Below are 13,717 nucleotides of genomic sequence, written 5' to 3'. Positions count from 1 at the left end.
TTATATATACCCCTGGTGCATGGGGAGTGTGTGTGTCCCTAAAGTGTACCAAGAACTAGAATTTCTGGAACTGGATTTTCTAACTTCATAGTTGTTTTTATTGAGATATAATTCACATACCATAAAACTCACCATTTTAAACTGGTGAATTCAAGAGTTTTTAGGCTGTACAACCATCACTGTTATCTAATTCTGGAACATTTTTATTAACCCCAAAATAAATTCCTAACTCATTGGTAGGAAATTTCCATTCCCCCTCATCCTCAGCCTTTGGAAAGCACCTTTAGATTTAACTATTCTGGACATTTCATATAAATGGAATCATGCAATATATGGTCTCATATCTGGCTTCTTAAACTTAGCATAATGTTCTCAAGGTTCATCTGCATTGTAGCATGAATCAGTACTTCATTCCTTTCTACGGCTGAATACTAGTCCATTTACTGACTAACCACATTTTGTTTATCCATTCACCAGTTGATGGACATCCACGTTGTTTCTACTTCTGAATAATGCTTCTATGAACATTCATGCACAAGCTTTTGTACAAAAACACATTTGCAATTCTCTTGGATATATATCTCAGAGTAGAACTGTTGGGTTGTGTGGTAACTCTATGTATAACTTTTTGGGGAACTGCGAAACTGGTTTCCATAGCGGCTGTCCCATTTTACATTTCTCCCAGCAATTCATGAAGTTTCTGAATGTTTCTGAAGTTTTCCTCCATGTCTTTGCCAACATTTGTTATTTTTCATTAAAAAAAAAATTATAGCTACGGGTCACCTGGCTGGCTCAACCTCACGACCCCAAGATCAAGAGTCATGTGCTCTTCTGACTGAGCCAGCCAGACACCTTCAATACTTTGTCCATTTTTGTTTTTAAAAAAGTTTTTAACATTTATTTTTTAATGATTTTTTTAATGTTTATTTATTTTCGAGAGAGAGAGAGAGAGTATTAACGGGAGAGGTGCAGAGAAAGAGAGAGGAAGACACAGAATCCGAAATGGGCTCCAGGCTCTGAGCTGTTGGCCCAGAGCCTGATGTGGGGCTGGAACTCATGAGCAGTGAAATCATGACCTGAACCGAAGTCAGACACTTAACTGACTAAGCCACCCAGGCGCCCTGTCATTTATTTATTTTTGAGAGACAGAGAGAGACAGAGTGCAAGCAGTGGAGGGGCAGAGAGAGAGAGGGAGACACAGAATCCGAAGCAAGCTTCAGGCTCTGAGTTGTCAGCACAGAGCCCGACGTGAGGCTTGAACCCATGAACCGTGAGATAATGACCTGCGCCAAGTCAAACGCTTAACCAACTGAGCCACTGAGGCACCTCTCCTTTGTCCATTTTTAAAATTTTTTATTGTTGAATTGTAAGAGTTCTTTATATATTCGTTAATAGACCCTAATCAAATATATGATGTCCAAATATTTTTTCCCATTCTGTGGGTTGTCTTTCCACTTTCTCAATAGTGTCCTTTAAAAAACACAAGTTTTGGGATACGTGGGTGGCTCAGTTGGTTGAGCGTCCAACTTCGGCTCAGGTCATGATCTCACCGTTGGTGAGTTCGAGCCCCGCGTCAGTCTTTGTGCATACAGCTCAGAGTCTGGAGCCTGTTTCATATTCTGTGTCTCCCTCTCTCTCTCTGCTCCTCCCCTGCTCGTGTTCTGTCTCTCTCTTTCTCAAAAATAAATAAACCTTAAAAAAAAAAAAAAAACTGAAAAGAAAAAAACCACACAAGTTTTGGAGCACCTGGGTGCTCAGTCAGTTGAGCATCCAATTCTTGATATTTGCTCAGGTCACCATCTCGGGATTGTGGGGTCGAGCCCTGCATCAGGCTCAGGGCTGAGCATGGGACTTCCTTGGGATTCTCTCTCTGTGCCCCTCCCCCACATGTGCTCTCTTTCTCTCGAAATAAATACATAAGCATTAAAAAAAAAAATAAAACACACAAGTATTTGTTTTGATTTATCTATTTTTTCTTTGGTTGCTCGTGCTTTTAGTGTCATATCTAAGAAATCATTGCCTAATCCCAGGTTATGAAAATGTGTACTTATATTTTCTTCTAAAAGTTTTACAGTTTTAGCTCTTACATGTAGGTCTTTAATCCATTTCTAGTTCATTCTTTTTTTTTTTAATTTTTTTAACATTTATTTATTTTTGAGACAGAGAGAGAGAGAGAGAGCATGAACAGGGGAGGGTCAGAGAAAGAGGGAGACACAGCATCTGAAGCAGGCTCCAGGCTCTGAGCTGTCAGCACAGAGCCGGACGCGGGGCTTGAACCCACGGACCGCGAGATCATGACCTGAGCCGAAGTCGGCCGCTTAACCGACTGAGTCACCCAGGCGCCCCTAGTTCATTCTTATATATGGTATAAGGTAAGAGTCCAGCTTCATTCCTTTGGATATCCACTACCATTTGCTGAAAAGACAATATTCTTTCCCTGTTGGGTAGTTTGGAGATGGTTGTTGAAAATCAGCTGGCTACTATTACAATATCAAATAGTAAGAATAATACCCAGCATCCTTGCCTTGTTCCTAGTCTGGGAATAGTTTTATTGTTTCACCATTATGTATGTTGTTTGATACGTATGTGTCAGGAACAGGACTTTCTCTTTAACTCTGGTTTACTAATGTTTAATCATAAATGAATATTGAATTTTATTACCTACTTTTTCCTGCAGTTATTGAGATGATCACATTTTTCTCCTTTAACCATACAGTGAGGTGCATGTATTACATTACATAGATTTTCTGTTGTTGAAATGCCTCTGCATTCCTGGGGTAACCAATTGCAATTATTTCCTATTCTGAGTTTCTTTTATAGCTCCCTGTCTCAGCTCATGCTTTGAGGGTCCATGTTGTTTCATGTTCTGGATCTACATCAAAAGCTCCAGTTTCTTAGTTGGAATGTTCTTCTAGAAGCTTCCAGAAGCTCAGGTTTGCTCATTAGTGATGTGGTGGAGGTGGCCAAGAGGCTCTAGGGCAGAGCCCAGTGCTTTAGGCTGTGTGCGTATTTGCCACAGAGGAGCCAGATAAAAGCCAGGTGCCGAGCAGGTAGCAGCCTTCCAAAGTCACTACTTTGGTCTTTAAGCAACAGAATTCAAATTCTCTGTCCTTGTCTGTAAAGTTTATTCTGTGTTGTAAGCACTGTGCTAACTGTTCTACAGTAGAGTTTCCTTTAATCCCCTTAACCTCCCTGTGGAGCAGGTATTATCATCTCTCATGTACACATGAGGAAACTGAGACTGAGAGAGGTTAACTTGCCAGTGGTCATCAGAGAGCCACGGTTCAAAATTAGGTTTGTGTCATCGCAGAGTCTGTGCCCTTAGCCACTGCTATATGTGCTATGTGTAATCAGCTCTGTCAGCCCGAGCTCCCATGATCGATGTTAAGTACCAACAGCTCCGTGTGACCAGAGCGTGACCAGGCATCGCCAAGTGTGATTGGCTGGAGTCGTTTGTGGTCGGCTTGGTCTCAATGTCAGGCTGTGACCCACGCTCACATGAGGTGTTCTGCAGTAACGGCCCCCTTAGGGAAATTGTGCTGTGTGCTTTTCTTTCAAGCCTTTAAGAAATAACAGCTTTATTTGTGATGTAACTAACCTACCATACAGTTCCCCAATTGAAAGTGCACAATTCAGGATTTTTTGTACATTCACAGACTTGAACAGCCATCACCATAATCAATCTTAGAGTATTTTCATCACCCCTAAAAAGAAGCTCTGTGCCCCTTAGTAGTCCTCATTTCCTCCCAGACTCCTCACTACCAATCTGCTTCCTGTCTCGACAGCCTCGTCTTTTCTGGATATTTCATCTAAATGGAATTGTACAATATGTGGTCTTTACTGACCGGTTTCTTTCACATTAAATAATGTTTTCAAAGATATGGTATATGTTTGTAGCATGTACCAGTATTTTATTTCTTTTTATTTTCAAGTAACATTCCAATGTATGGATATACCCCATTTTCTTTTTCCATTCATCATTTGGTGGACATTAGGGTTGTTTCTACTTGTCGACTATTAATAATAATGCTGCTATGAATATTTATACACAGGTTCTAATGTGGGCATATGTTTTGTGGGTTTTTTAATTTTATTTTTTAAGTAGGCTTCACAGCCAGCACAGAGCCCAAAGAGGAGCGTGAATTCACAATCCTAAGGTCGAGACCTGAGCTGAGATCGGGAGTCAGATGCTTAACGAACTGAACCACGCAGGCGCCCTGTGCACTTCTCACTTTCTAATGTAATATAATTTACCTTTTCTTATGATCATCGTTCTCGCATCCTCTTACACTGCCGTCCCCACCCTTGCCAAATCAGCACAAGGAGGGCTGAGATTTTTGAGTAATTTTTTCCAAAGTCTGGAACAGGCCTGGCACTGTTAGATGTTTAACAGATACTTGCTGAATGAATGATCCAGCTGCTAGGTTAGATCAGCCCATCCCAAGCTGCTCTCTTTCCTCCTTTTCTCTCTCCTGATACAAACACATCTTAGGGACACTCTTAGGTTCTTTGCTTTCTGCTCCCCACTTTCACACCAGCTAATTTCCCACCAGCAGGTAATGCCTGAAACTTCCTTTCAATGAAGCTGCACTTTGGGTTAACATTTTCTTTTAAGCTTATTATTTTGAGAGAGACAGAGAGCACAAGGGAGGGGCAGAGAGAAAGGGAGAGAGAGAGGGAGAGAGGGAGAATCCCAACCAGGCTTGATGCTGCCAGAGCAGAGCCCCACATGGGGCTTGAACCCATGAACTGTGAGATCATGACCTGAGCCAAAATCAAGATTCATTGGCTTAACTGACTGAGGCACCCAGGCGCCGCTGGGGAGGCCCACCCTCCCTAGTCCTTCCCTTCCCCTTCCCCTTCTTCCCCTACTCCTTCCCCTTCCCTTCTTCCCCTACTCCTTCCCCTTCCCCTACTCCTTCCCCTTCCCCTTCCCCTTCCCCTTCCCCTTCCCCTTCCCCTTCCCCTTCCCCTTCCCCTTCCCCTTCCCTCCCCTCCCCTCCCCTCTCCTCTCCTCTCCTCTCCTTTCCTTTCCTTTCCGGACTGGGAGCCTGACTGGCTCAGGCCAGCCTGAGAGTTACTGTCCCAACTCTCCCGGATCTGTTGTCCACTCTAAGTTCAGTCAGCCCTGGCCCAAGCGGTGAGTGATGAGACACAACACAGCAGCAGAGGTAGTGGGCTGAGATCCTCTCAAAACTGCATGTGGCTGAAAAGACAAGGAGCAGCTTCACTGGCTCCCCCAAGAAGCACAAACGCCAGATAAGAAAGCAGGGCAGCGGCTGTGCTCAGGATGTCTCCTGGCAATGCTGAGGTGGATCTCAGTTCTCCATGCTGCCTGCTGGCTGTCCTAGCCAAGGGACAGCAATAAACCATCAATCCTGCAGGGTCATCTCTGCCTGTCCAAAAAAAAGCCTAACTAATACACTCTCCTCTCACAAACCAGTGCTGGGGGATTTGCTGAGACCTTTTCCTCTCAATTCATAGAAATTTCAAGAAAGAGAAATTTTGTCAAGATAGGTCAGCTCCAACCACAGTGCTGCTAAAGCCCCTGACTGATTATTATGGTGAAGACAGTAAGAGGGGAAAATAAGAGCAATGAAAAGGAGTCTCCTAGACTCTGTAAATTTGGGGAGGACTGAAGGTAATTTTATTTTATTTTTGAAAAGTACTATGATAAAAAATAAATATACAACTCCAGTTGACTCCAGCAATCCATGTGGGAGAAGGGAAAAATTCAACTCCAGTCCACCCTAGCCATAATATCCCAACTACAGGGGGGAACAACTGAGAAGCACATGTGAAGTTCACAGTCCAGAGGCACAGGCTCACAAAGAGTCTGAGACCTAATCATAGGACTATAGAACACTTCTTCTCTCAGCAACACCTTACTACTGTATTACTTAGCCTATTTGCAGAAGTTCCTTTTACATAGTGCATCATGTCTGGCTATAAAAAAAAAAAATTACAAGACATACTAAAAGGCAAAAAACATAGTTTAAAGAGACAGAACAAGCATCAGAACCAGACTCAGAAATGGCAGGGATGTTGGAAGTATCAGATTAGGAATTTGCCACAACTGTAATTAAAATGCTAATAGCTCTGGGGTGCCTGGGTGGGTGGCTCAGTTGATTAGGCGTCTGACTTCAACTCAGGTCATGATCTCTGAGTTTGTGAGTTCGAGCCCTGTGTCGGGCTCTGTGCTGACAACTCAGAGCCTGGAACCTGCTTCGGATTCTGTGTCTCCCTCTCTCTCTGCCCCTCCCCCACTCAAGCTCTGTCTCTCTCTCTCTCAAAAATAAATAAACATTAAAAAAATTTTAATGCTAACAGCTCTAATGGATAAAGTAGACAACATACAAGAAGAGATGGGTAACCTACACGGAGAGTTAGAAATTCTAAGAAAGAACCCAAAGAAATGTTAGAGATTAAAAAAAAAAAAAGTGTAACAGAAATGAAGAAATGAAGAATACCTTTAATGGCTTATTAGTAGATTGGACACAGCTGAGGAAAGAATCTCTGAGCTTGAAGATATTTCAGGAGTAACTTCCAAAACTAAAAAGAAAACGGAAAAAGAGTGGGAAAAAACCCATAATATCCAAGAACTGTTGGACAACTACAAAAGGTGTTACAGACATGTAAATGGGAATGCCAGGAAGAGAAGAAGGAACAAAAGAAATCTTTGAAACAATAATGCCTGAGAATTTCCCCCAAATTAATGTCAGACACCAAACCACAGAACCAGGAAGCTCAGAGAACACCACATGGAATAAATGCCCCCGAAAAGCTATACCAAGGAATATCATCTTCAAACTATAGAAAGTCAAAGATAAAGAATAAAAAAGTAGAGGGGCACCTGGGTGGCTCAATCGGTTGGGCAGCCGACTTCGGCTCAGGTCATGATCTCGCGGTCCGTGAGTTCGAGCCCCTCCTCGGGCTCTGTGCTGACAGCTCAGAGCCTGGAGCCTGTTTCAGATTCTGTGTCTCCCTCTCTCTGACCCTCCCCCGTTCATGCTCTGTCTCTCTCTGTCTCAAAAATAAATAAATGTTAAAAAAAATTTTTTAAAAAAGAATAAAAAAGTAGAAAGTAAGAAGATAAATCCTGAAAGAAGACAGAGGAAAATATACCTTACTTATGGAGGATCAAAATTAGGAACTAAATTCATGTTCTCCTCAGAAACCATTCAAACAAGAAGAGAGTGGAGTGAAATATTCACAGTGTAGAGAGAAAAACTCCACCAACTTACAGTTCTGTACCCTGTGAAATTATCATTCAAAATGAAGGAGAAATAGGGACTCCTGGGTGGCTCAGTCAATGGAGTGTCCAACTTGGGCTCAGGTCATGATCTCCTGGTTGTTGTCAGTGCAGAGGCCGCTTCTGATCCTCTGTGCCCCTCTCTGCCCCTCCCCTGCTTGTGCTCTCTCTCTCAAAAAAAAAAAAAAAAAGTAAAGGAGAAATAAAGTTTTTCTCAGACAAACAAAAATTGAGAATTTGCTGCCAGTAGACCCGTTTTGCAAGAAATTTTCCTTTAGAGATAAGGAAACATATAGGTCAGAAGCCCAGATCTACATAAAGAAAGAAAGAGCATTGGGGCACCTGCATGGCTCAGTCAGTTAAGTGTCTGACTCTTGATTTCGTCTCAGGTCATGATTTCATGGTTCATGAGATTGAGCCCCACATTGGGCTCTGCACTGACTCTGTGGAGGCTACTTGGGATTCTCTCTCAATCCCTCTCTCTCTCTCTCTCTCTCTCTCTTTCTCTCTCAAAATCAATATACACTTTTAAAACAAGGACATCAAAGAAGGAATAAGTGAAATTAAAATACAAACTTTTCTTTTTCTTATTCTTTTTTAAATGTTTACTTATTTATTGAGAGAGGGAGAGAGCGAGAGCAAGGGAGGGGCAGAGAGAGAGAGAGAGAGAGAGAAGAAATCCCAAGCAGGCTCCACACTGTCAGTGCAGAGCCCAATGTGGGGTTCAATCTCATGAACTGTGAGATTATGACCTGTGCTGAAATCAAGAGTTGATGCTTAACTGACTGAACCACCAAGGAGTCCCTCTTTTTCTTACTCTTAATTGATCTACAGATAAATTTGTTCAAAATAATAAATAGCCACAATGTATTTGATTATGTATATATATGCTTATGTATATGTCAAATAAATGACATCAGTGATACAAGGGACAAGAGGGAGAATCAAGATTATTTTGTTATTATAAGGTACTCACACAACCTGTAAAGCAGTCTGGTGTTATTTGAAGGTAGACTTGGATTAGGTATAAATGTGTAGGGCAAACTTAAGGCAATTACAAAAAAAAGTAAAAAAAAAGAAAAGAACAAGAAGTAAATTAATATGCTAAGAAAGGAAAGAAAACGGAATTATATAAAATGCTCAATAAAAACCACAAAAGCAGAAAAAGAGCAGGAGACAAAAATAAGAACAAAGAACAAGGAGCACCTAGGTGGCTCAGTCAGTTAAGCATCTGACTCTTGATTTTGGCTTAGGTCATGATTTCATGGTTCATGAGTTGGAGCCTAGTGTTGGGCTCCATGTTGACAGTGTGGAGCCTGCTTGGAATTCTCTCTCTCTCTCTCTCTCTCTCTCTCTCTCTCTCTGCCCCTCCCCCACTTGTTCTCTCTCTCAAAATACATAAACATTAAAAAAAAAAGAACAAGGAGAGCAAATAGAAAACAGGTGCAAATATGGCAGATATTATTCCAACTATATCGATAATCACTTTGAACATCAATGGTCTAAATGCACCAATTAAAAGATACATTGTCAGAGAAGATCAAACCCAACTATATGTCATTTATGAAAAACCCTCCCTTTAAATATAAAGACACATATAGATTAAAAGTAAATGGATGGAGAAAGGTATACCATTCTAACACTAATTAAAAGAAAGCAAGAGTAACTATATTAACTTTAGACACAACAGGGGCGCCTGGGTGGCTCAGTCGGTTGAGCGACTGACTTCAGCTCAGGTCCCAATCTCACAGTTTATGAGTTCGAGCCCCGCATCGGGCTCTGTGCTAACAGCTCAGAGCCTGGAGCCTACTTCGGATTCTGTGCCTCCCTCTCTCTCTACCCCTCCCCTACTCATGCTCTGTCTCTATCTCAGAAATAAATAAACACTTAAAAAAATGTTTAAAAAAAAAACTTTAGACACAACGAACTTCAGAGCAAAAAAAGTCTTCAGGGTTAAAGAGGGGCACTGAATAATGATAAAGGGGTCAATTCTCCAAGAAGATATAACAATTCTTATTATATACATGTCTAACAACAGAGATTCAAAATCTGTGAGGCAATGACTGATAGAATTTCAGGGAGAAATAGATGAATCCAGTATTATGGTTGAAGATCTCAGCATTCCTCTATCAGAAATGGATAGTCCTCTCTGGGCTCAGATCTAGTTTGCAGCAACATGGCTAAATGCACCAAGAAGGATGGAATTGTCAGTAAATATGGGACACATTATGGTGCCTCTCTCAGGAAAATGGTGAAGAAGATGGAAATACGCCAGCACGCCAAGTACACTTGCTCCTTCTGTGGCAAAACCAAGATGAAAAGATGAGCTATGGAAATCTGGCATTGTGGTTCCTGCATGAAAACTATAGCTGTGGTGCCTGGACCTACAACACCACTACAACAGCACTTCTGCTGTCACAGTAAAGTCGGCCATCAGGAGACTGAAGGAGTTTTAAGACCAATAGAAACTCCACCATTCAAAATATTGCTAGCCTATAATAAATGGGTTTATATAACAACAACAACAAAAAGAAATGGATAGACCCAGCAGTCAGAAAATCAGTCAGTACACAGTTGAACTCAACATCACCATCAATCAACTGATATAATGGACATCTATAGACTACTTCATCCAACAAGAGCAGAATACACATTCTTCTCAAGCTCACATGGAACATTCACCAACATGGGCCACATTCTGGGCCATAAAATACACCTTAACAAATTTAAAAACATAGAAACCATACTATGTCTGCTATCAGACCACATGGAATTAAAATGAGACATCAATAACAGAGAGATAGCTGGAAAATCCCCCAAAATTTAGAGATTAAACAATATACTTCTAGATGAGTCAAAGAAGAAATCTCAAGGTAAATTTAAAAATATTTTGAACTAAAAAAATGAAAATACAACTTATCAAAATTTGTGAGATACAGCAAAAGTAGTGCTTAAAGGGAAACTTACAGTATTGAATCATAGAAAAGAAAGATTTAAAATCAATCATCTAAGCTTGAACCTTAAGAAGGTAGAAAAATAAAAGAAATTATTAAATCCAAAATAAGGAGAAGAAATAATATAAATTAGAGCAGAAATCAATGAAATTGAAAACAGGAAATCAAAGAGAAAATCAATAAAACCAAAACCTGGTTCTTTGAAAAGATCAATAAAATCAATAAGCCTATAGCCACGCTAAGAAAAAAAGAGAGGGTACAAATTGCTCATATCAGAAGTGAATGAGAGGACATTACTACAGATCCTGTGGATATAAAAAGGATAATCAAGGAACAAGCCTATGTCCACAAATATGATAACTAAATAAAATTAACCAATTCCCTGAAAGACACAATCTACTAAAACTCATACAAGAAGATATAGACAATCTGAATAGCTTTATATCAATTTAAAAATGGAATCAATAATCAATAACCTTTCAAAACAGAAAGCATCAAACCCAGATGGGTTCCCTAGTGACAACACTGAATTGAATGACAACATTCAAGGAAGAAATTATACCATCTCACCACAATCTTTTCCAGAAGATAGAAGCAGAGGGAATACTTCTGAACTCATTCTATGAGGACAACATTACTTTAATACCAAAACCAAAGACATTACAAGAAAAGAAAACTGAAGACAAATATCTCTCATGGACATATTTGTCATATCAACAAAACATTTGCAATTCAAATCCAACAATGTGTAAGAACTGTATACAATGATATTTATCCCAGGTATGCAAAGCTGGTTCAACATTCAAAAATCAATTAATGTGGGGTGTCTGGGTGGCTCAGTCACTTGAGCATCCGACTTCGGCTCAGGTCATGATCTCAAGGTTTGTGAGTTTGAGCCCTGTATCAGTTTGACCTCTGAGCTGTCAGCACAGAGCCTGGAGCCTGCCTTGGATTCTGCGTCTCCCTCTCTCTCTGCCCCTCCCCCACTCACGCTCTATCTCTCTCACAAATAAACATTAAAAAAAATCTATTAATGTAATCCATCACATCAACAGGCTAAAAAATATTTCATAATCATTATCAATAAATGCAGAAAAAGCATTTGACAAAATTCAATATCCATTAATGATAAAAATTCTCAGTAAACTAGGAATTGGGGGGAACTTCCTCAACTGGATAAATAGTATCTACAAAACACCTGCAGCTAACATCATAGTTAGAGGCAAGAAACTTAAAGCTTTCCCACCAAGATGAGGGACAAGGCAAGATGTTCCCTCTTACTACTGCCTTTCAACATCATACTGGAAGTACTAACTAATACAATAAGATGAGAAAAGGAGGGGCACCTTGGAGGCCTGATCAGTTGAGTGTCTGAATTCAGCTCAGGTCATGATCTCACAGTTTGTGAATTTGAGCCCCTCATTGGGCTCTCTCCTGTCAGCACAGAGCCTGCTTCGGATCCTCTGTCCCTCTCTCTCTCTGCCCCTTCTCCATGCTTGTGCTTGCTCTCTCTGTCTCTCTCTCTCTCTCCCCCTTTCTTTCTACCTCTCTCTCTCTCTCTCAAAAATAAATAAATATTTGGGGTGCTTGGTTGGCTTAGTCGGTTGAACGTCCAACTCCTGATTTCGACTCAGATCATGATCTTGTGGTTTGTGAGTTTGAACCCTGCGTCAGGCTCCATGCTGATGGTGCGGGTCCTGCTTGGGATTCAGTCTCTCTCCTTCTCTCTCTCTGCGCCTCCCCTGCTCACTCTCTCTCAAAAATAAATTTAAAAAATGGTCTTTTTTTTATTAAAAAATGAATATTTTAAAAAAGATGAGCAAAGGAAATAAAAAGGATACAGATTGGGAAGAAAGAAATAAAACTTTTTGTTCACAGATGACATGATCATCTATGCAAAAAATGAGAAAGAATCAACAAAAAAACCTCCTGGAACTACGTGATTAATAGCAAGCGGTAGGATATAAGGTTAATATATAAAGAAAAAAAGTCAATTTGTTTTCTATGTATCAGCAATGAACATGTGGAATTTGAAATTTAAAACATAATACTATTTATGTTAGCACCCCCCAAATAAAACTTACATATAAATCTAACAAAATATGTACAACATCTATACAAGGAAAACTATAAAATTCTGATAAAAGAAATCAAAGAAGTAACTAAATGGATAGTCCATGTTCCTGGATAGGAAGATTCAGTATTATCAAGGTGTCAGTTTTTCCAAACTTGATCTATAGATTCAATGTAATCCCATTCAAAATCCCACATAGTTATTTTGTGGATACTGACAAACTGATTCTAAAGTTTATACGGAGAAGAAAAATGAGACAAGAAAACTGAAGGGACCCCATGAAAGACTGCATCTTTGCTGTCTCTATTCTTGCCAGAACCTACATCCCTGCCCTACACAGGCCTCTGGTACAGATGAGGTATGTCCTCCTTATAAAGGTCAAGGACTTAATGATTTCTTTGGAGTCTTCCAGCACAAGAGATAACATCTAAGCATCTAAGGAGTGACTGAGTGAGGTCATCAGGTACCTTTTCCAAGACCACAGACTCATAAGACCCTTGGCTCCAGAGTATAAGTGACTTATGGAGGACACCTAAACACTTGCCTTTGTTTTAACCAGTTCCTGGACCCTTCAGGAGACACATCACCAGACCACAATCCTCAATAAAAACCCCAGATCCCAAGCAAAGATGAGACTCACTCTTCTTTCCTTTCTGAGTCTTCTGGACACTCTGTCCCTATCTATACTCTCTCTATATCTTTAACAAACTCTGCTCTCACTTCCTCTCAGCTTGCATTTGATTTCTATTCTATGACAAACCAAGGACCCTCCTGACTGGTCCTGCAGGACCCTCTCTGAGTTCTCAGACCCAGCCAGCCTGAATCAAAAATGTGAGAAATAAGCCCACCGACCCAATCAAAGGAGGGATGCAGAGACTCGGAGCACAGTGACGCGAGGCTTTAATCAATGTTCTTGTTGGGGAGCCTGGGTGGCTCAGTCGGTTGAGCATCTGACTTTGGCTCAGGTCATGATCTCACAGTTTGTGGGTGTGGGCCCTGTGTGTCAGGCTCTGGGCTGAAAGCTCAGAGTCTGGAGCCTGCTTTGTATTCTGTGTCTCCCTCTCTCCCTGTCCCTCCCCCACTCAGGCTCTGTCTGTCTGTCTCTCTCTCAAAAATGAATAAACATTAAAAAAAAACGTCCTTGCAAGATTGGGTGTCTGATGGACAGGCACACTCAGGGAGTCACAGCCTACAATTTATCTCCTAGCATGTATTGGCTAAGTACTATAGAGGTTACAGCCTTACTTGGATGTTGCCTATGCCCATGTAAGGCAAAAAGTAATCTGATTGGACACTCCCTGAGGTGACTCAGAGACTTTCAGTCCCTCCTCTCTCTGTTCTTCAGTGCAGGCTCATTTCAAAGCCCACAAAAATAAGCCCATGAAAGGGAGGGGGAAAGAATAGGAAGCAAAGTGTCTAAGGGTTTGGGACTCCATT

The 13,717-nt window shown here is 40.9% G+C and overlaps 1 protein-coding gene and 1 pseudogene across 2 annotated transcripts in view; one reads left to right on the top strand and one right to left on the bottom strand.

The window, feature by feature from the left end:
• Positions 1-13,717, bottom strand: part of CDH3 (cadherin 3) — a 113,678-nt gene that overhangs the window by 62,336 nt on the left and 37,625 nt on the right. The gene's annotated exons all lie outside the window — the stretch shown is intronic.
• Positions 9,355-9,742, top strand: LOC132690226 (large ribosomal subunit protein eL43 pseudogene; annotated as a pseudogene).

The sequence above is a fragment of the Panthera onca genome, chromosome E2 (genome assembly GCF_046562875.1).
Source record: "Panthera onca isolate mPanOnc1 chromosome E2, mPanOnc1 haplotype 2, whole genome shotgun sequence".
Lineage (NCBI taxonomy): Eukaryota > Metazoa > Chordata > Mammalia > Carnivora > Felidae > Panthera > Panthera onca.
Note: the sequence above shows the minus strand (reverse complement) of the source record. Positions and strands in the feature narration are given on the sequence as shown.